This window comes from Acanthochromis polyacanthus, chromosome 11, assembly GCF_021347895.1.
Source record: "Acanthochromis polyacanthus isolate Apoly-LR-REF ecotype Palm Island chromosome 11, KAUST_Apoly_ChrSc, whole genome shotgun sequence".
Classification (NCBI taxonomy): Eukaryota; Metazoa; Chordata; class Actinopteri; family Pomacentridae; genus Acanthochromis; species Acanthochromis polyacanthus.
The window spans coordinates 33693861-33714596 of NC_067123.1; the positions used below are offsets into that span (position 1 = coordinate 33693861).

Here is a 20736-nt window from a genome sequence, read left to right on the forward strand (position 1 = left end):
GCCAGTGAACAAGTGCCTGTGAAGCCAGAATAAAGTAGGACGGTGATCTTACTTCCCAGTGGTACATCTGACAACAATTGTTGTAGCTATTTTCATTTTTCCATGAAAAAAAACAGATGTACACAAAGAATCAGGCCTAGGTTTATGCCAACATTGATCGGTTAATAATTTCCTTAATTGCCCCTATTTCTCTCTTGGGATTATGCTTGGGACATCCCTAAACGTCACTCCGAGCTTTAATGGCTAAGACTCATTAGTGACCTAAGATTTTCATGCCTTAACGTGTGAATGTTTGTGAAACTGTCAGGTGAGGATAACTCAAGATGTTAATCGTGGTCAATTTCTAGGGAGAATTTCCAAGACTGCATTATAAGTACCTGACAAGCTGTAGACCCCTCCTCTATTTAAAGATGGCTGTTTCAGTTTAACAGAGATTGCTTCTGTCACTCCTCTCTCAAACCATCTGTGTGATTGCTGTTCAGAGTTTCCACAGACAAACCGGGTCTTTTCCCTTTTCTTTGAATCCGCTGTTTTAGGCTTCAGATCCTACCAACAGAATTTCTCAAATCTTTCCAGCTAGACCAGGGGTCGGCAACCCGCGGCTCCGGAGCCGCATGTGGCTCTTTCAGCCCTCTGTTGTGGCTCCCTGTAACTTTGGAAAATACATTGTTCTGCCTTTCAGGCGCGTTTCAATGCATTTTAATATAGAGAATTTTATTGTGAAATTACCGCTCTTACTTTGACGTGTCACTCCACCGGATGTGCTGCGCCTGTGACATGAGAGCGCAAAGCTGATGCAGAGAGACAACACAGAGCTTCTGATTCCCACACGTTTCATGCCTTTTTTTTGTTTTACTCCTGGAGAAGCAACGACTGTAGTTTCACATCGTTTTATGCTCAAGAATGGCAAGCCTGTATATTAAAGCTCCACTCCAAGAAAGACACATCTTGTCTTTGAGTCAGAAGTACTCATGATAGGGTGATACACATTACTCGCAAGAACACGGCTCGATGTCCAGGCAGCAGGTCAGAGAGTCAGAGGAGTGTCGTCTTGGAAAATAGGGCAGCGACTTACCGGAGAAAAGTTATTAGTTTAAGATAAATAGATGTTACAAGTTAAATAGACATTCGCAAAATATTGATTTCCAGCTAACATTATGTAACATATGAGGTCCAGGAGCAAAAATGACATTAACCAAGTAAGATAAATATTAGTGGAAGGACACAATTAAAAAATGAATCCATCTAATTAGAGGCTTTGTAATGAATTAATCACAACTGATTAACAAAGGCATAGAGGTAAAAAAAAAACCCCGATATATGCAGTGTTGTCTTCATTTTAAATGCCAAAAGGATTTTGCGGCTCCCGGTGTTTTCTTTTCTGTGAGAAACGGGTCGAAATGGCTCTTTGAGTGTTAAAGGTTGCCGACCCCTGAGCTAGACATTTTCCCTGGCTTCTTCTCGTAAGTGGTCCTACTCATTCTCCCTTGGGTGTTTGTATTCTTCCAGTTTTACACCAGTACCAAGATAAAAACATCATCAACGCTCTGACTCACTTGCTTTGAATTCTCCTGACAATGACCCACTCTCTTCACGCATGGGTCAACTGGTACATGGACTGCGTATTAGGGAGGTGGCAGTGTAAAGTCTGTTTGTTGTTGGGTCTAGCTGTTTCAGATATTTGCATTCTCATTTAAAGCTCCTCTGGGTAATGTCTAGATAAGTTCAGGGCTGCAGTTCATGTCTAAAAACAACCTGAGAGTGTGGGCTCTGCAGTCATTCGTGTAGACTGTTCCTCTGTAAACATTTTATTAGCAGCCTAATTATTACAACTTGCTAACTTGATGTTATACAGCATAGATACGGTTCATTGTATATGTTCATTACTTTTTTTTTTTTTTTTTTACTCCAGTCATTGGCGTAATAATTACACCTCTTACATGCATGAAATGAGGCGAACAGATGCAGACTGGCTTGTGTTTGAATAACTATCCTATTGCCGACCAGTTGGTTGCTTGTCTTGTTATGTTCAGCCAGTGAACCCAAAGCCTACTGTGCAATCCAAGAACTTTGCAATGCTGCACTTTCCTCAGTCCTTGGAAGCCTACTCTTATGACACATTTAAAAGAAGAAAAAAAACTGCTTGTTTGTAACAATTCTGCAGAATGGCCAACTAATCACCAGTTCATGAGAATTCCCATCTGAGGCCAGTTGCCTTCTGGCATTCGGTCCATTCCTTTTATTCCTGGGATTAACTTTTTTCCCATCTACAATAGTACAAATGAAGTACAAAAACAGCACAAGGAAAGACATGCTTACTTAGCCAAACATGCCCACAAGGGAGAACAGAGTGCCCTGCTAGCCTCCCCCAAAAAAAGATTTAATGAATTTAATCACATATGTAGAAGAGTTGAACTGGCATGAAGTGTGACAGAAAGTTGTAGGTAGCATTTTAGTTTTCTGAGTGCCTTTTATCTAGTAGCAGTGTCAGTGGTGTCAATGACAGAAGTAGTAACAACACAAGCTAGGTCAGGGTGTAATTCTGCTACAGATACTGCCCTGTTCCTCATTGCACACACACAAACACACACACTTCTACTTCTTTTTTTGTAAAAACAATTCTGAATCAAATACGTACATTCTCTTGCCTTTTACTTTAACCTCAATTAGGGCTGTACCTAGCGACGCGTTGACGAGTCGTCTGAGCACGTTACGTCATCAAAAGCGGAAGTAAGTGCGCAATGCAACAGAAATTCCCTTCCGACCGGAGCGCGGAACACGGACGAACGTCGGTGCTGCATCGTGCATGGATTATGTATGCACGCTGTAGCGCGGATGTCCGCGTTCTATCGTAAACATGGATGTCAGCGTTTACTATGGGAGACGCCAGTGTTTACAAATAGTGACGTCACGAAGTCACGTGATTACGGCGCTGGTTGGCAAGAGGAACCAGAGGAACAATGGCTGATGATAGCAATGCGAACTATCCTTTCGTGAAATTGTCCGATTATGCTCAATCCTTATCACCTGAGGCCCGACAAATATACGTGAGTAAGCTGAGACATCAGGGAAACAGTAAAACCTTGCCAGATCCCTACAATTTGAAGACTGGGCGGGTTGACGATCCTTCATTGTGGCCGGACATTTCCTTCACCGACATTTATTTTTAATTGATTGACACCGCTGGGCAGTTCTCCCACCCAAAAATATATAATTATGAATTAAAAATAATATATTGTCTGTTAATCTTCAACAAGATGTCAAAGAAACGTCAAGAAGTTGCTGTACTTTTTGTCTCCAGTATGGCTTCTATGTAACAGTAACAGACGAACAGCATTGGTGATCGAAAATAGGACAATTCTAAAAAACGATCGCTAGACGCATACAGAAACAAATATGGTTACAAATAGGAGGCTGCTGGCTTAAGGAGATGTTATTGAATATGCTTCATTCGACTTTAGTGTACTTTCATCGCCTAAAAAGCGATCGGTAACACATGACAACACTGAACCAAACCGAAAGTGTAGAGATCGCTTCACGCGAAGGATGCGACACTAAATCAATATCTTTTGGTAAATACGCTCAAGTTAGACATACTAAACATGCTAAACTGTTGAATAGTTTACCTGAAGAAAAGTGGGAGCCACAAACACGATCTCTGCTGCTTACTGGGGTACAATTTTTCCTGTTGATGGCTGAAGCCACCGCCATCTTCTCTCTCCTGACATCGGTATTCGGTGAAATTTCAAGCCTGATCCCTTCTCAAAACGCTTCGTACAACCAACAACTACACACGCTATTACCACTGTGGTAAATACATGTGCAATTTCATTCATGAAAAGCGATAACTGTACGTATTTGTTTCAAACCCGATACCGTTCTCGTAGCAAGCCGTTATGTTACTGCCGGTTCTTGCCAACCAGTAGCAGTCTTGTACCACGTGACCATAGCAACTGACGACACGCTGGCGTCTCCCATACAGCTGTATCTAAACGCGGACGTCCGCGCTGCAGCGTGCATACATAATCCATGCACGATGCAGCACCGACATTCGTCCGTGTTCCGCGCTCCGGTCGGAAGGGAATTTCTGTTGCATTGCGCACTTACTTCCGCTTTTGATGACGTATCGTGCTCAGACGACTCGTCGACGCGTCGTTAGGTACAGCCCTAGTTGAGGTTAAAGTAAAAGGCAAGGGAATGTATGTATTTGATTCAGAATTGTTTTTACAGAAATAGAAGTAGAAGTGTGTGTGTGTGTTTGTGTGTGTGCATTGCACACTCACTTCCGCTTTTGATGACGTATCGTGCTTAGACAACTCGTCGACGCGTTGTTAGTTGCAGCCCTAACCTCAACCATCACAACTAAATCCCAAACAGACCTCAACCTTTACCCTGACTCTAATCTAAACCTAAGTCTAGTCTGAATTTTAAAAAAAAAAACCAAAGAACAAGTCACAACCCTCAAATAGGTCTTTGAACATCTGTCCTAAAGTGCCCTTGCTTTCCAAAACGGTCCTCACTTCCAAGGTCTTCACACACACACACACACACACACACACACACACACACACACACACACACACACACACACACACACACACACACACACACACACACACACACACACACACACAGGTATGCTACACCTATGGCTCTGTTTTCTCTGCTGACAGCTGTGCTCACTGTGTGTGTGTGTATTCATGCAAGTGTGTCCATCCAAGCAGCCAGGAGACCAATAGAAAAGCAGACTGAAAGGGGCAGTGCACAATTTCCTAGGTGCACATGGAGACACACACACACACTCGCACACTCCCCGGCTGTCAGTATTATTGAGCGCCGTTTGCAACAGACAGGGAACTGAATCCGAGGTTGCTGAGTAGGAAGAAAAACTTGCGGTTGTATGCGTGTGTTTATTTGTGTTCATGTGCAAACTTTACACCACAGTTGGACCACATGAAACAGACAGATAAGGTGAATCCAGGTGAAAGTTCTGTCCCATATTGATTTGACCTCCCCAAACTGACCAGAGACAGACATTGATTTATGTGAGGAGACAGGTTAAAAGAGGATTTGAACTTTTTTTTTTTTGTGCACCGGTCACGTTGTTACTTAATATGGACTCTTTTTTTCTGCAATATTAAATCCTGCACCTCTGTGGAAACAGCACAACCAAGGCTAGAAGCAGAAAAATATCTCTCCTGTGCAGCATTGTTTTTGTTTTGTTCACATGACCAATACTTTAAAAACGGTGACTATACATACTGTAGTTCTTTCACTCTTTCTATTTTCAGTGTGATGCCATCATTCTCTCCTGTGTGCTCTGCAGTTTTAGCCACTTCATCTAAAAAGTGTCTGAATTTTTACCAGGTTACTGTTGGTTGCATCTGGGTCACTAATGGCTTCATGCTTGCACCAAAATGCGCAGAATTCAATTTTCCAGACTCTGGTTAGTTAAAACTGTTAATTTGTAGTGAATTTTAAAACGAAACATGTAGAATAAAGTGATTCTTAGGTTAGATTTTCCTGCTGGAACAGCTCATCAGAGAGGACGCAGTGGATGATCTGGCGATTCTTTCTATTTATACTGTTTCTGGCTGTGATAAATCATATAATTTTGGCCTTTTTTGAAAAAGAATTACATAGTTTTCAAACTGCTGCTTGTTTTTGGGTTTAGAGATTAAAGCCAGATCAGTCCATGTTAGCATTTTAGACCACGTCTGGTGTGTCTTTGCAGAGTCGGCAACCAGTTTTCAGTCCCGGTTGCAAACTTTTCACACTTGAAGCCATAAATAGAATAGATAAATATAGCTACACAGTTTGGTGGTTGAAGGTCAGGAATTTTTTTATTGTACGCAGTCACTACAACACAAGTTCCATTGAAAGAACTTAATAACCTCTATGCTGTTGGCTAGAATGGGTCTTTTTATGTGGCACTGAGTGTCACACAAAGATCAGATTGGATGTCTTTACTGATTCCTCTCCTTTATTCGTCAGAGGATTTTTTGAATTGAATTAAAATTTTTACAGTTTCAGAATATTAAACTGAGGGGAAAACAAGTGTGCAGCTAATATCCAACCTTAAATGAATGACATCGTAGATAATAATCCACTGTGTATGTGCTGAAAATGTCAAGCGTGCAAAAAGCTACATCAACTATATCTCCTGATAAGTGCGATTTAGATGTGTGTGTGTGTGTGTGTATATATATATATATATGTATGTATGAATACACTGACACAAATAGCATGACAGTCACAACAAGTCAGGGGTTATGAAGCAGATGCTGAGCTGATCTTGTGTTTATCAACCACACTGTGACAGACAACGATTCACTCTCTCAGAGACGCTCAAAGACTCTTCATAGTATGTCAGACAAATAGTGTGTCATCTTTGATAAAACTGTATAATCAGTTTCATCTTAATGTCTGTTTTCTTTTGTCCTGTTTGTGCAACTTTTTCTGCTGTTGTGGGTTTGTGAGCCTGTATGTGATCCTGCATACATGTGCACACCAGGTGTTTGACAGCTTTCACATGCCTGCATGTTTGTGTGTGTATATATTTGTTGAAGTTTGTGTCAACTCAGTACAAACAAGAAAAAAAGTGGGCTTTAGTATCAGTTTCTGTCCCCAGGGCCTTGCTGTCACATGATCAACTGACCTGATTTTATGTTGCCGAGGCGATGCGTTGTCTCAGCATTCAACTTAATGCTCGGCTCTGCCCTGTGACCTTGGGACATGCCTTTGTCGCTGTGGTAACAGCCTCCGGGGTTGCTGAAAATGAGAGGAGTGCACTGGATGGGTGCTCTAAGTGTTTTTCTCTGTGCTTGTGCATCAAATTAGGCACTATGGCTCATTTTATTTGCTCAGGGAACATTAACTCACTCCTTTTCACGTACATCTCGCAACATAGTCACAAAGTTAAGTTAGGACCAATATATCTCCAGTGTGTTGTCTTAAAATGAAAATGATCTCTGTTTTAGGACTGTGTCAGAAATGATCTCCTTCCATACTAACCTGCTTAGAAACTAATATCATATGATCATTCATGTGCACTGGAAAGAAGCAGAGAGTTGGTTGCTTAGTTGTAAATAAATCCTATGGAGAAAGAACAGTAATACTAGGGATTCCTTTGTTACTGAAAACAACACAAACGTGTTATGCGCATGACTGTCAGTTTGAATTGCGGTGTTTCTCAGGCTAATCTCTTCCCTAACATAAAGTGTGCATGCTAAGAAAAGCCTGGTTGACAATAAGGATAGACCGATTATGGCCCTGGCCGAAAATCATGCCCGATATTTGGCATTTTTGTGATTAGCGGTAGTGATATCTTTATTTGCTGACTATTGATAAATTAAATGCTCAATTTCAGATTTGATCTCTGTCTGTTGTCACTGTGTGGTCTCAGCAAAGTCTCTCAAGCAGAGACTGCAAAAACTGGACAAGAAACACAAGCCGTTGCCACAAACCAGGAAATTGGCTACTAGCAGCTAAGTTAGAAGACAGCCGCATATTACCCTGAAAGAGAGTCTGGAAAGCATTAATTAATAATGCTTTAGGATATGGACCTTAATGGACAATAAAAGTGATAGGATAGTGAAAAAATGTAAGAAGAAAAAATTTAAAAATAACGATGAACAGCAGAAGTAACAGCATTAGACAAACTACTCAATCACAGTTGATCCCACATAAACAGAGGAGAGTTTCCTCATTTAAAAACTTAATTTAATTTAAAAACTCCTATTTCTGTTATACATAGTCAGTTATAATCACTCTTATTATTGATAAAGTCTAGTTTGAATGACAGGTTCTCTGTTATCACATACTGTTAAACTGTTAGACCAATATTATATTGGGACCAAATATCAATTATCGGCCTTTGTTCATTACCAAAAGTCAACATCGGTATCGGCTCTAAACATAAAACCCACATTCTTAGTTGTCGTTGGGTTGTGTGAGTTTCCTTTTGGTCAGTATACAGCGACTACCTCTGACTGAGTGCAACCAATTAGTGGCTGGCACAGATAGCATTCATAGACAGTTCTTGTTCAAGGCTTTTTTGTTTATGTGGTTGGTGGGTTGTCCAAAACTACATGGAACTTGAGGTAATTGGCAGTTTGTCCTTAAAACCAAAGACGGGAGTTGCTCCAAAGTCTCATCTCTCACTCTCCCATTAGTTCAACCCCAAAATCACTCCTGGACGCTGGCACCCAGAACCACTGGGTTATTTGCCAACTACCAACCAGGGAAAAGCAACAGAAGCAACTTCTAATATGACTCAGCTTAACAAGTATACAACAGTCATGGCAATGGAAAATATAGATTGGGAGTCGTTGATAGAGACGTGACGAATCAGGAAAGGGACAAGGGTGGACTGATAAGACTTACAGGAGTCTGCGTCATTGTTTCCGAACGTCTCAACACAATGCTGTGGTTTTTAAACTAAAGCAAAGTCAAAAGTGTTTCTAGAAGTGTCTCTTACAGGACAGAGTAGTGTGGACGCTGGGCATGAATGTAGCCAAAATTAAGCGTTTTAAAACAGTAATGTATTAATGTGGATGTAGCATCAGATTCACACCTGGAGGCTTTAAAAACTGATAGTATTTTGCTTCAGATTATGACACCCGAGTAATTGAAGGTTGACTGCTTTGTGCAGTACTTCTAAACCATGTTTTTTGGTTGTTTAAGTGTTTGATGTATGGGGCCTAAAATCGCATTATTTGCCTGAATAATGTAAATGCACAGTAGAAAAGCAGAAGAGAGTGTTTTTTAGCCATTTGGACACAAATGTGTTGTAACAATGTCTTTACAAAGCTGTTAAACTGTCATGACGAAACCAGATGACATCAGTGAGTCCTTAGACCCATATTTGGTGACTGATGATCAGTGCTTGAAAAACCACGAACCATTTGTGGTGTAAAATTACTTACAACTCTGTCAGCTATGAAGCAGCCAAACAATGAGGGAATCGACACAGAAGCTAATTTTTGTTTCCACAAAAGTACTACTTTTATTACCAGCTTTCCATTTCATCATAATAGCTCTCAGCTTACCGGAGGCATTTGGTCAAAGTGAAACATTGCCCTCACCGGAAAGTGAGCCAAGTTCATGAAAGAGCCCTAAATGGCTCCAAATAGCTATGTTTTTGTTAAAAAAAAAAAGAGGACATAAGCCTCAAACCAGTGTCTCATGTGGGTAAACAAAGCGTGGTTGCCATGCTGATGGGCGTGAGCGTATAAATAGCATGGGTGTTTGTTCTGAATACTCTTAAGAGAGCCAGAGAGAAAGGGAATAGCAGACAGAGGGTGATCACTACTGTACAAAATCACAAGTACAGACATTAACAAATGCACATGGTTTGAGTTTTACCAACTCACATGAGGATCAAGAAGGAACAAGTTGCACTAGCATGTGTGATGGTTGTGTGTTTGTCCACTTTACCAAAGACTGTGTCAAGAAAGTCAAGTATTACATGTCGCCAGTGGCAGCAATCGACATGCAACTAGTATTAGCCGACACATTACTAGTATGAATGTGCAAACCCGTTCATTATTACTCCTGAAGACAAGTGTAGAATTTGATTGTAATCGCATCATAATACTTTGCATAACACCACACTAATGGTGACTTTATAGGTTTGTTTGTTTTGATGTGTTATTTTATTAATTCAGTTTACCTCAGTGCTGAAAGATTAGTTTTGCTCTTTTGCTTATTTTGAGAAATAACCAAACAGAATATTGAATTTTTTAATGGCATCGGGGTACAGGTAATGAGTTGAACAAGTTGTTTTTGAAGATCTCCTTTCGTGGTGTGTTCACATTTCTTAATAAGTAACTGTCATTAACCTTCTGAACCTTGAAGAGCGTGTTATCTTTTAAAAAATCACCAAAATGACACCACTTATCACACGGACAGAATGTTTGGATTTCCAACTTTCTGGCTGTCCTTGCAGGAATGATGTATGATTCACCAAAATTATTCAACTCTGTGCTTACATTCACTTAATTCTGCGTCTCAATTAAAATTGATCAAAAATCAACCATTTACACTCGGGCTGGCCCGAATAGTGGTTTCTGGTCTCCGGATATTCGAGCCCTATTAAAGACAAATATCCGAATATTCGTTCTGCGCCGTAACGTCTGGAGGGGCGGGGGTGATGTGTCGGAGACGGCCCGAATATTCGGATCCATTTGTCTGGTCTCCCAGACTGGAGGAGACCCGCCTGAGTATTTGGATCCATTCGTCTGGTCTCCCAGACTGGAGGAGACCCACCTGAGTATTTGGATACATTCGTCTGGTCTCCCAGACGCAAACTTTGCACACTGCCTTCGTTTTGTCTTCAGTTAAACTTTAGAATTCCCAAACAGCGGGGGTCTTCGGCATCTTGTCTTGTGTTTATGCAACGAAGTGAAGCGTGACGTCAGAGTCGGCAGCCACCTGGCCATTCGGGTCGTGTTTACAAACACGAATGGATGAGCCGAGATGAACCGAACACGACGGGATGAGCCGAAGTGGGCGAATATTCGGATACCAAAATTAATATCTGGATACCGCCGTAGCGAACGAATATTCAGATATTCGGGTCCAGCCCTAATTTACACGAGATTTATCAGAGCGACTGAGAATTCGACAGCGACATGACAAAAATTTTAAAATGTAGGGACTTTATTTAGGTGAACTTGGATGAATTGCAGGCTGTGTAAACACTGTGCTGATATGGAACCAAACAGATGTCGATAGAAAAACATTTATAGTATGTAGAACCATGTAGTATTAACAACAACTGTGGGCCCTTGGAATGAAATGTTAAACATAGTAATTCTTGGCATTTATCATTTTTTATTAAACAAATAAGAAAAAAATATCTTTTGTCATATTGCAGAAAAGATGCTTTTGAGTTCTCTCTATTTTCTGCAAATGTTCGTGCTGTTTCCATAGAGGAGCCCACAATGAGTAAAAATGCGACAGGAGCAAAAAAGAAAAAATGAACACCTGGAAACTGTTTGGTTTTTAGAGGGTTAAAACTGAAAGTGAACCATTTAGTGGAAAGAAACACTTATCTGAAGGTTAAGTTGATGATTGTAATTGCGTAGCATGGAATTTGGTTATTATACAGCAATAATTGAACTAGAAAAAGCAAGATGTGAGATTTCTGTAATCATATCGGGGTAATAATGTTGCCTGCTGATGTGTAGAAGAGAGTAAAGAGCACTTTGAAGGTGATGTTAATGTTCTGTGTCTCTCTCTTTGTCTCTCTGTAGTGAATGGTGACCACACCTGCAGACAGACGGACGTGAACAGACGGCGCAGACATCTGGGACGCTTCCCTTCAGACTTCACATCGGGAAGTGCAGCTCCAGTCAGTTGTCAGCTGAGCAGCAGGCTCCACCTACTCCGCCCAAGTAGCTCTGCCTCCTCTGCTCAGGTAGGACTCGAGGTGCTTGTGTACAGGTGTATGATTTACGTCAAACAAGATTGTGCGTTTGCTTGTGGTGGTTCTTTGCCTGTTTGCAGAAAGTCAACCACAGTCTTTTGTGATGGGGTTAGGGATGTCTTCTATGAGGCATATATGATTTTTTTTTTTTTCTGCCACATCATTTGGTAGCCATGGTAACACTTATGAATCAGCATTTGATTGCTGGAGTTTTGTCCTATTGAAATGGTGTGTTGTTTTGCTTATGTCTGTCTGTACTTTGGCAGCCTCCGATTATAAAGCTAGTAAACAAAGCAGCCACACAGTAACTTTTCTGTTCATATTTCCATGTACAATGTCTCTTTCTCATCCTTACTCATCATTAGTTATTACAAACAACATCAAATTGCAGTTCCATCTAATAATACTCAGCCTTTTTTTAAATTTTCCTGGGCACTTTCATGTAAAGCTAGAGAAGATAAATACATAAGGTGCACCATAAGGGGACACTGAGGTGCTTGTTCTTCTTCGTGTTTACACCTCTTGTTTCATTTGTAATATTCCTCGTGGACAAACATGCACTAACACTAAACTGTATCATTTCCTTAAGCGACCAATGATAGCAAATGGGACTCACCTGACTCCTTTTTTTAAAAATTATGTCAGTTTTGTCTCCAGTACACTTCTAATGTGGTATAGTCGTAAGAACCGAGGTACTTAGTTGTGCTTTGGGTGGACTGTGTGTGGGTTTCTGTGGCCCAGAGAATAAACTACAGCTTGTCTAAACTCCTATTCTCTCTTTCATGTGATTTTATGTCTGATTTTTTTTGTTTTCTTCACTTTGACCCTCCCACCATGACGCATTTCCACTCAGCCTTCACATAAATTCGTCCCTTCTTCCCTCTAACCCGTCGTCTCTCCACCCATTCTCTAACTGAACTGACTCCTCTCTGCATCCTCGCCCTCCACTGTGTCTATTGAAGCTCCTCCGCCAGTCCTTTATCTCCGTCTCACCAGCTGTATGTCGAAGCTTCATTCTATCCTATGAGGGATAGGAGAATGAATAGAGGGGCTTTACTGAAAGAGAAGTGAGAAAGCCAATCCCGGCCTTTCGTCTCATCGACACCCTCTCCTCTCCTCTCCTCTCCTCTCCTCTCCTCTCCTCCTCTCCTCTCCTCTCCTCCTCTCCTCTCCTCTCCTCTCCTCTCCTCTCCTCTCCTCTCCTCTCCTCTCCTCTCCTCTCCTCTCCTCTCCTCTCCTCTCCTCTCCTCTCCTCTCCTCTCCTCTCCTCTCCTCTCCTCCCTCCCCTCCCCTCCCCTCCCCTCCCCTCCCCTCCCCTCCCCTCCCTTAAAACTCTACTCTGACCAATTCTGTCTCCTTTGCCTCCTGCTGCTTACTGTGCCTCAGATGGGAAGTTATATTTATGGTGAAGATATATTTCCGAACAGAATAGTAAGGATAGGATTTTTGGCATCACTTTCAATGAGGCTAAAGACGTTCAGAAGTTTAATTAGGTCAAAAGAAATGGCAAACATTGCAGTCTTCTGAGCTGTGCCTGCTTTAGATTTTGACGAAATAGTTTTTTTTTCTGTTTATTGCCCCACAGCAACATGCAGTTGTACTTGACTCACCAACAGCTTTGTTAGATTTTGCTGTGAGGTACTTCACTGTGCAGAGGGACTTGCTTCATAACTCTACAAATATATTTTGAAGTACAGACTAATTAGTTTATTAATTTATTGTTGTAAGAATTCAGAGAGGAGCGGTGGGGAGAAAGGAGAGCTGCCGAGAGAAAATTTAAAGGCAAGGTAAGATGCAGATGAAACAAAGCGGATAATTAAGTAAAAATGCTGAATATAAAGTATCCTTACTGGATGTTTTTTCTCTGAGTTTGAACTGCTCCCTCGGTTTCCTCTCTCTCTCGCTGTCTTGCTCGCTCTCTTTCGCTTTCTTTCTTCAGCCATCAGTCTTTCTGAATGGAAATTACACATTTCACTCCCTCCTGCTTTTTTATGCTTTCTCTGTCTTGTGTAAATTCACACTTGACAGTTGCCTTTCTCTGAGCAGAAACCCTCAGAAGCGAGCAGATGGAAGGGTGACAGTCTAAAAGCTCCGACAATTAGACTGGGCGGTAAAATAGTGGTCTTTAAGGCATAGCTGCTGGCGTGCCATATAGAGACTGTCTGGAAAAGCTGTATAGAAGTTAAAGACGGCGAGTCAGAATATGTGGTATAAATCATCTGAGATTTGAGTTATAATGTTTGACACATGCCTGAGGTTGTTTCCTGCATGACTCAGACTGAGTTCACCAGCAGAATACAGTAAACTTGTTACTAAACAGCTGAAGTCGCATACTGCAGTGCACTTGTTTTTTTATTTTGTTATTAAGATGTCGCTACTGTGTCTTCCTGTGTTGCCACTGTGAGTCCATGTTGAGCCTGCTCCAGCTGAAAAACAATAAATGCTGCTTAACCTTCTGAATGCTAAACAGTTTCTGAGCGTTTTCAGCTTCTGTGACATTTCTACTCATTGTGGGCTCATTTTTCACTGCAATGTAAAAGTGTTGCACATCTGTAGAAACAGCGCAACTATGAAGGGATTTTCAGTTGTCCTCTCTGCAGTGTAACAAAATAATAATGCCATGAATAGCAAAACAAAAGTTCAATTTGTTTGATTATTTATTGCACAAAAATGGGAAAAACCTGGTGTCAGTATGTGCAACGTTTTCCCCAAGTTCTCACAGGTGTTCCCAATACTACAGCCTGCAGTTCAGCCAAAAAAGTTGCAGAATTTCTGTCATGTGACTGCTGGTTACAGTTGAGTCACTCATGGCTTCTCGGATGCACCAAGGAGGGCGGAATTTTTTGTGTTTTACAAAATCTTGTTACTGTAAACGGTTTAGAGATGAGTGGAGTTTTCAGGGGTTAAATCAGTGACTAGAGTGGGACTTTAAATAAATATTTAAATGGATTGTTTGGATTTGAGTTGAGTTTAGCACGTAATGGAAAACAAAAGAAGGAAAAGAGATAGCACTGTAACCAAACGACTTGGAAACATGCAGACAAAGCACATTTTTCACAGCATTTGTATGTTCGACTCTGAGCTCTTCTTATCTATTTCTATCTATTTTACTAGTTTCCTGTGAAGAGCTGTTTAATTTGGATCCTATAGGGAAAGCCATTTCCTTATATATGGATAAAAGAACATTATAGTCCAAAAAAAAAACAAGTGTCACAATTTTTAAAATCTTATTTCATTGTCAGATGTCTACTTTATTCAGAATGTACTTTCTTTACACAAATTAAAAACAAAGTCCTCCTTCTGTCAGCTGTACCGGAAGCTTTTTGTTGATCCACTCATTGAGTTCCTCACATTACTAGTTGACTATAACTTTAAATTCAGATCATCCTCGGGGCAAGTTTGCAAAATGGGCTTGACTTTATTATTCTAGAACTGAAAGACATTTTCTATGCCAAGAGACAGAGTATAAACTTATTTATGTCTTGCAGGGGGAATCTGACAGCTTTTATATGAATTCAGTCAATTTTCACAGATTGATTTTTTTTCCTTTTTTTCATTTGAAACTGAAATTACTCCCGCCCACTCTTTCTCCCGTGGTTAGATTCAACGCAACCCTGCAGCAACGACTCGCAGTAATCTCAGAGATGTCAAATTACTAATTAACCCAGCGTTGCTTTTTTATAATAAAGCTTCACAGGAGCCTTTAGATATCCAGCGATGCCAGCGGGTGTCGCTCCTTGAATGCTCAATATAAAATAAACCAACAAAAGGAATTTTGCTTGACATCTGTAGTAGGTTAGTCACAGGCTGACACCAAGAAAGTTTAAGCAGATTCAGGAAAAGTGCTCCACTTAAACTAAACGTGGTGTTTGTTTTAGCCTTTTAAAGGTCCTCTGTAGTGAGGAACATGTTGCACATGAGGCACGTTGCTGCCTTGAGAGGGTTAAGTACATGGAGAGGTCATCCCTTCCCTCTCCGTGTGTGAGCATGGATTTCCCCTTCTCTGTTTTCTTGTAATAGCTGCGCTCTGCTTTATTTGATCTGGGCCCCCGCTCTCATAGTAGGATTGAATTGGGTTTGGAGAGCAAAGGAAACACACACTCTCACATATACACACACCTGAGACTGCCAACTGCAACAGCAGCTGAAAGGAAAGGAAGGAGGGAGATCAGGACTGAAAAAAGAAAAGATAAGAGAGGATGAGCTAAGAGCTATTAAAAGAGAAGTTAGTGGAATTACCAAGCATGAGGTAACTTTATCCTACAATGAAAGTATCCGCTTTTAGTTTATAGTGGACAGACAAAGAATTAATTAAACCGAGGCTCATCACAGATTTTGTTTCTTCTTTCCTTGTGTCTCTCTATTTCCTTCTCTTTTTCCGCCTCTCCGTCCCCTCCACCCACCCCAAAGTTTCTCGCTCAGTCTCCCTTTTGTGTCGATGTCTTTACTTGTCATGGCACCGCTCTGCACAAAAAAACGCTCTCCGACATACACACATACTTTGGCTGTCTCTGTGCGCTAAACAATTAGTTAATTACCTTACCCAGTGTCACTGAGTTCATCCAGACTGCTGGATGTGGCTGAATCACAAAAAGGAGAGGAGGCAGAGAAATGAAGCGTGGAGGAATGAATAGAAAGTGAGATATTCTCAGCAGATTGAATGCTCTCACCGAGAGAAGAGGAATGAAAATTTGTTTTTAATGTTTCCACCAAGGCTATTCTTTTTGTTTCCAAAAAAAAATATGTATCACAAAACACAGATCCACTGTAAAGACATTTGTGAGCAAATATCACATTACAGCTAATGGAATCATAAAAGGAGCTTTCTGGGGGTAGGAAAGGCTGTGTGTTGTGAAAAGCTGTTTTTACAGTAAACCCCAGCAGCAGCAGCTCATTATGTTCCATACAGTAGAATTCTGTTTATGTAGGGAAGATGTTGAAGTCAGGCTTTATAATAATACAAGAGGTCCAATGGCCTCCCCCTCAGGAGCTAATCAGCTAGTCAGCGTAACCACTGTGCTCCATTACTGCTTCCTGATAAACATCACTGTGTGTCTTTCAGAAAAGCGTGTGAGTCTCCGAATGCTTGTCAGCATGTTTGTTAATACAGCTTATGCTTTCATCTTTACATGTCTGCATCCGTATGTGTGTGTGTGTGTTTACTGCACAGTGTGTAAACATATTAGAGGGAAGTAGTTTGCGCACCGTAACATGCTGAATACATATGCAAGTAAAATGTCATTTGGAGCTGTGGGGTACTGACTACAATTCACCCGTCGGCGTGGAAAAAACATGTTGCTGTAGGTCATAACTAATGAACCATACGTGCGCCGGAACATTCTGTATGAGGGAATGAGGGTGAACGCCTGCATCTTTTTTATCGTTTTTATGCTGCGTGGCTTAATATCTCCAAGCATTTGCTGCTACATTTCTATTTAAGAGCAGATAAAATTTGTATTTTAGGAAAGTAAGACGTGTTATTCTGTTCTTTGTGGGTGCCAGTCTGTCTTTGTGTGACTAATCCACTGTCCGTCCTAACTCGGACCCACTTTTGTTGCTCTTTTCTTTGTTTCCTCTTGATTCTCTTCTGCTTTATAGCATTAAGCAGTGAGTAATGATGGCTGACATCATCTCTGGCTGGGCTAGTGCTGACTAATTGGCCAGAGCAATCTGATTGCATTAGATGTTATTCCTTCAGGGTATTCCCTGTCCTCCTCCCCCGCTTTGAAAGATATCCCTCATTGTTTGCATGGAGCAACATATTGCTTTAGTGAGACATTTGTTTTGGGATTTATTGTATTCATAGTAGCACGAAACAAACTCCATTGGTAGTAAGCAGGTTGTGAAATTAGTGTGTTTGATTTATGAGTCGTGTGTTTTAACCTGAAAAGAAAATAATGTTAAAAGCTGCGATTGCTGTCGAGCCGTGACTGGTCTTGTTAATTGCTATCATCTAAAATGCACGTCTCCGGATACCTCAAGGATATTACAAATGCGCTATGGGGACGCTAATATACCGCTGAAATGTCTTTGGTTATTGTGCAGATGCTCTGGGTGCTCGTGCGAGAAAGCAATAACGGTTGAAAAATGAAGTTGCGCTTTAGATTTACTAACAGTCATAAGAGGCTTTTTCCTGCGCTCATCTCTCCATGCCTCACTCGCTGTATTTCTCTGTCTTCTCCCTATCACACAACCTGCTCCGAGAGGCACCTTTTCAAGTGAGGTAAAATGATTATAGTAATGGATGCCCCCCTACTCCAGCCTCTCTCTCGCTCTCCTTCACAGTCGCCACTCTGTACATTCTGTTCTGTACATTAGTGCGGCCCCTGGGATGCCCTCGCTCTCTGCGCCTTAATGCAATCACACCTCTGGTATAAGTGCACCATAAGAGATATAGACAATTGAGAGGAGCGATGAGAACGAGGTGGGTGGCAGCTGACAGGAGTGATCACATCAAAGGATGATAATTACCTACAGACAGGATTGAAAAGTCATGCAAATTAGATAATTTACAGGTTTGGCTGTCAGTCAAGCAGTAGGTGTACACTTTCTTGGCTCAAATGTCATCTATATGATCGTTGGAACGAATAATTTCCTTTTGTGTCTGTACGCTATTTTGATTATCGTAGTTCTCAAGGCAGTTATGCATGGAACTTCTTTAGATACAAGTCATGACAGACTATATCTGAAGCACTGCAATGAAGTTTTGCTTTGGACTTTAGTTCAACTATTAAAGGTTCCATTTCTACACAGAAGAGCAATTAGGTACAGTAAGAATTGTTCTTCGATTTCAGCTCCATATCAGACTTTCATTCATTTTCATTTCCTTTGAACAAGAAGAAAAGAGCAAATGGTCCGTCAGCTCAAAAAGCAACAAAGAAAACCGGTTAATATTGTCAGCTATTTTTGTGGATTGTGTGCCTGGGTGTTCTGAAATAGTCAGAAGTTCATGATGACAAACATTTTTCCCCAGGAGGAGTCGAGCTCAGTTCAGCAACTTCAGCTTTTAGTGAGATGAATGGGGATGGCCTTTGTGGTGCCTGGGAAGTCCTTATGCTGAGACCTATAGAGAGTTTATTGCTTTTACAACTAGGCTGCATGATAAAGTGCCATCTTTCTCGCCACCCACTCACTCCCACCTACCGTTTTCTCTCCATATCTCACTGTCTCTCTCTCTGTGTTACTCCGGCTCTGAGCCTTGTTTCCTTTGTTATCTTGTTCTCTTTTTTTCACCTCTTTGTCAGCTTTCCTTTCATTTTTTCCTCCCTTTCATCTTTCTATGTGTCCTTATTTTTCTGTCAGTTTCCCCTTTGCTTTTCTCTGCACGGCTCTCCCTTACTCGCTGTCGTTGACTTTGCCACACTTTCCTCTTGTTTCCCCTCCAAACCCTCTCTTCCCCCTCGTGTCTCCCCTCGCTTTAATCGCTAACCGCAGTACTGTTGACATTAGCCGATACTGTATTTATTTCCCCCCCACTGTATTTCATGTTGATTTTCCTGTTCTCAAGCGCAACAGCCAATGGTCAGCATGGGTAAGCAGACACTTTTTAAATTGGAAAACAGGTTGGCAAGTAAGTACAATGCTAGTGATCTGATGCTGTATGATGCCTGAGCAGCTGCGTTCAATCACGACCCCCCCACCATATGTGATAATTCCATTGAAAAAAACAGTCAGGTGCAGTTCATTGTGGTTCTATATATACAGTGTTATATATTTATATATATATATATATATATATATATATATATATTCCTTGGTGACTTTCCAATGGCCGCAGGATCACACTTGTTCCTTACAAGAGCTTATCTCCTGTAAAGATCTCTGCTATGGAACACAAACAAAAGTTTTCCTGTGGGATTCCTATAGACTGTAAAAACATCAAACCATTCCACTCGCTCTGTATAGCGCTGTTTGTACCAACCCATCACAAAATTGTCAGCTCGGTCTGAATGGAAGTGCTGATGGATGGCCACTTACCAGTATTCCTATATGTACTCTAGACTTATGCTTTGAATTCAATCCTTTAATGTGTGGAGAGGTGGAGGCTAATAGCCTATTGAGCTAAACTAGTTTCCCTTCACTTTGGGGAGTACAGTGAACTTGGGGCCCTGTGGTTTCCTGAATTGTGTAGCAAAGGCGTATGGGCTTTGGTTGAGGAATTTTAATGGAATAATTCAGGGTGATAGCCAGAAGACAGTATTCTGCATGGCCACTTGAGACATGTTCAGGTTTAGAGTAAATGCTAGTCCAACTATTACCAGCTGGACCTTCTGTAAAAATGCTGAAACTTGTGCTTTTTGGGTGCTCTAGCCTGTTGTTATTGAAATAAGAAGTAATAAAGTGAAGTGAAGACTCAGTTTGTTGTCATTACCAGATACTTTGCAGTTTTTGTTTGATAAAATATCACATTCTTATATTAGAAATTATAGATCATAATGTAAAATAACAAAAGTAAAAAATGTTTAAAAAAAAAAAAAAAAAAAAAAAGCTGAATCCTGAATGGGTCACAACATAATTCCACAAGCAGCTTCTGGGTGTTTCTTGCTTCTGCCACATCACTGTGGGGTCGTTTTTATAATATAAAGTCCTGCACCTGTATGGAAGCACTACAATCCTGGCTAGAAGTAGAGAGAACTCTAAAATCTTGTCTGTGCAGTGTGACAGCTGTAATGCCATGAATCATTAAAGAAGGAAAAAAAATGAACATTCAGATTTTTTTGATGGAAAAACTTTGAATCAACATCTGGAACATTTTTTTTCCAAGTGTACACGGGTGTTATCAGTACTGTAGAAAAACTGATGCCTCTACACATTTTAGATATTTTATTACGTTTTACATTTTTATTTGTTTCTGAACTTGTCTATTATCTGTTTAGTGTAAAAACAGCCTGGAGCTTAGCCCAGTTTAGACAAAAAGCCATTGCTTCTTGGTTTTGCCAAGGAGAGTTTTTATGTTTTTACTTAATTGTGTTACTGCAAACTGTTTACTTTGAGAGAATTTTTCAGTGAGCAATGTTGATGGAAAGGATTTTAATGAACTATTTCAATGTATAAGCTTAGATTTGGCTGTTAGAAAGTTAAACATTCAGTCTTTTCAATTTCTTCCCATGATAAATGGTGTAATTTTGTCAATTTATAAAACAAACATTCTATTCAAACCAACCAACGGGTTTTGGGTTCAGAGGGTTTACAATAAAAAATAGCATATTTTAGACCAGAGATGTTTTTTATACGTTACTTCACCTGTAACAGGTATATAAATTGAATTCTAAAAGAATATTGAGCATGTTTATGAGACCTGAAAT

At 40.7% G+C, this 20736-nt stretch overlaps 1 protein-coding gene across 1 annotated transcript in view; it reads left to right on the plus strand.

Annotated features, from left to right (window-relative positions):
- Nucleotides 1-20736, plus strand: part of atxn1a (ataxin 1a) — a 103722-nt gene that overhangs the window by 25289 nt on the left and 57697 nt on the right. Inside the window, 1 exon segment of the mRNA XM_022209441.2 lies at nucleotides 11259-11422. The gene's annotated coding sequence lies outside the window, so the exon portion shown is untranslated.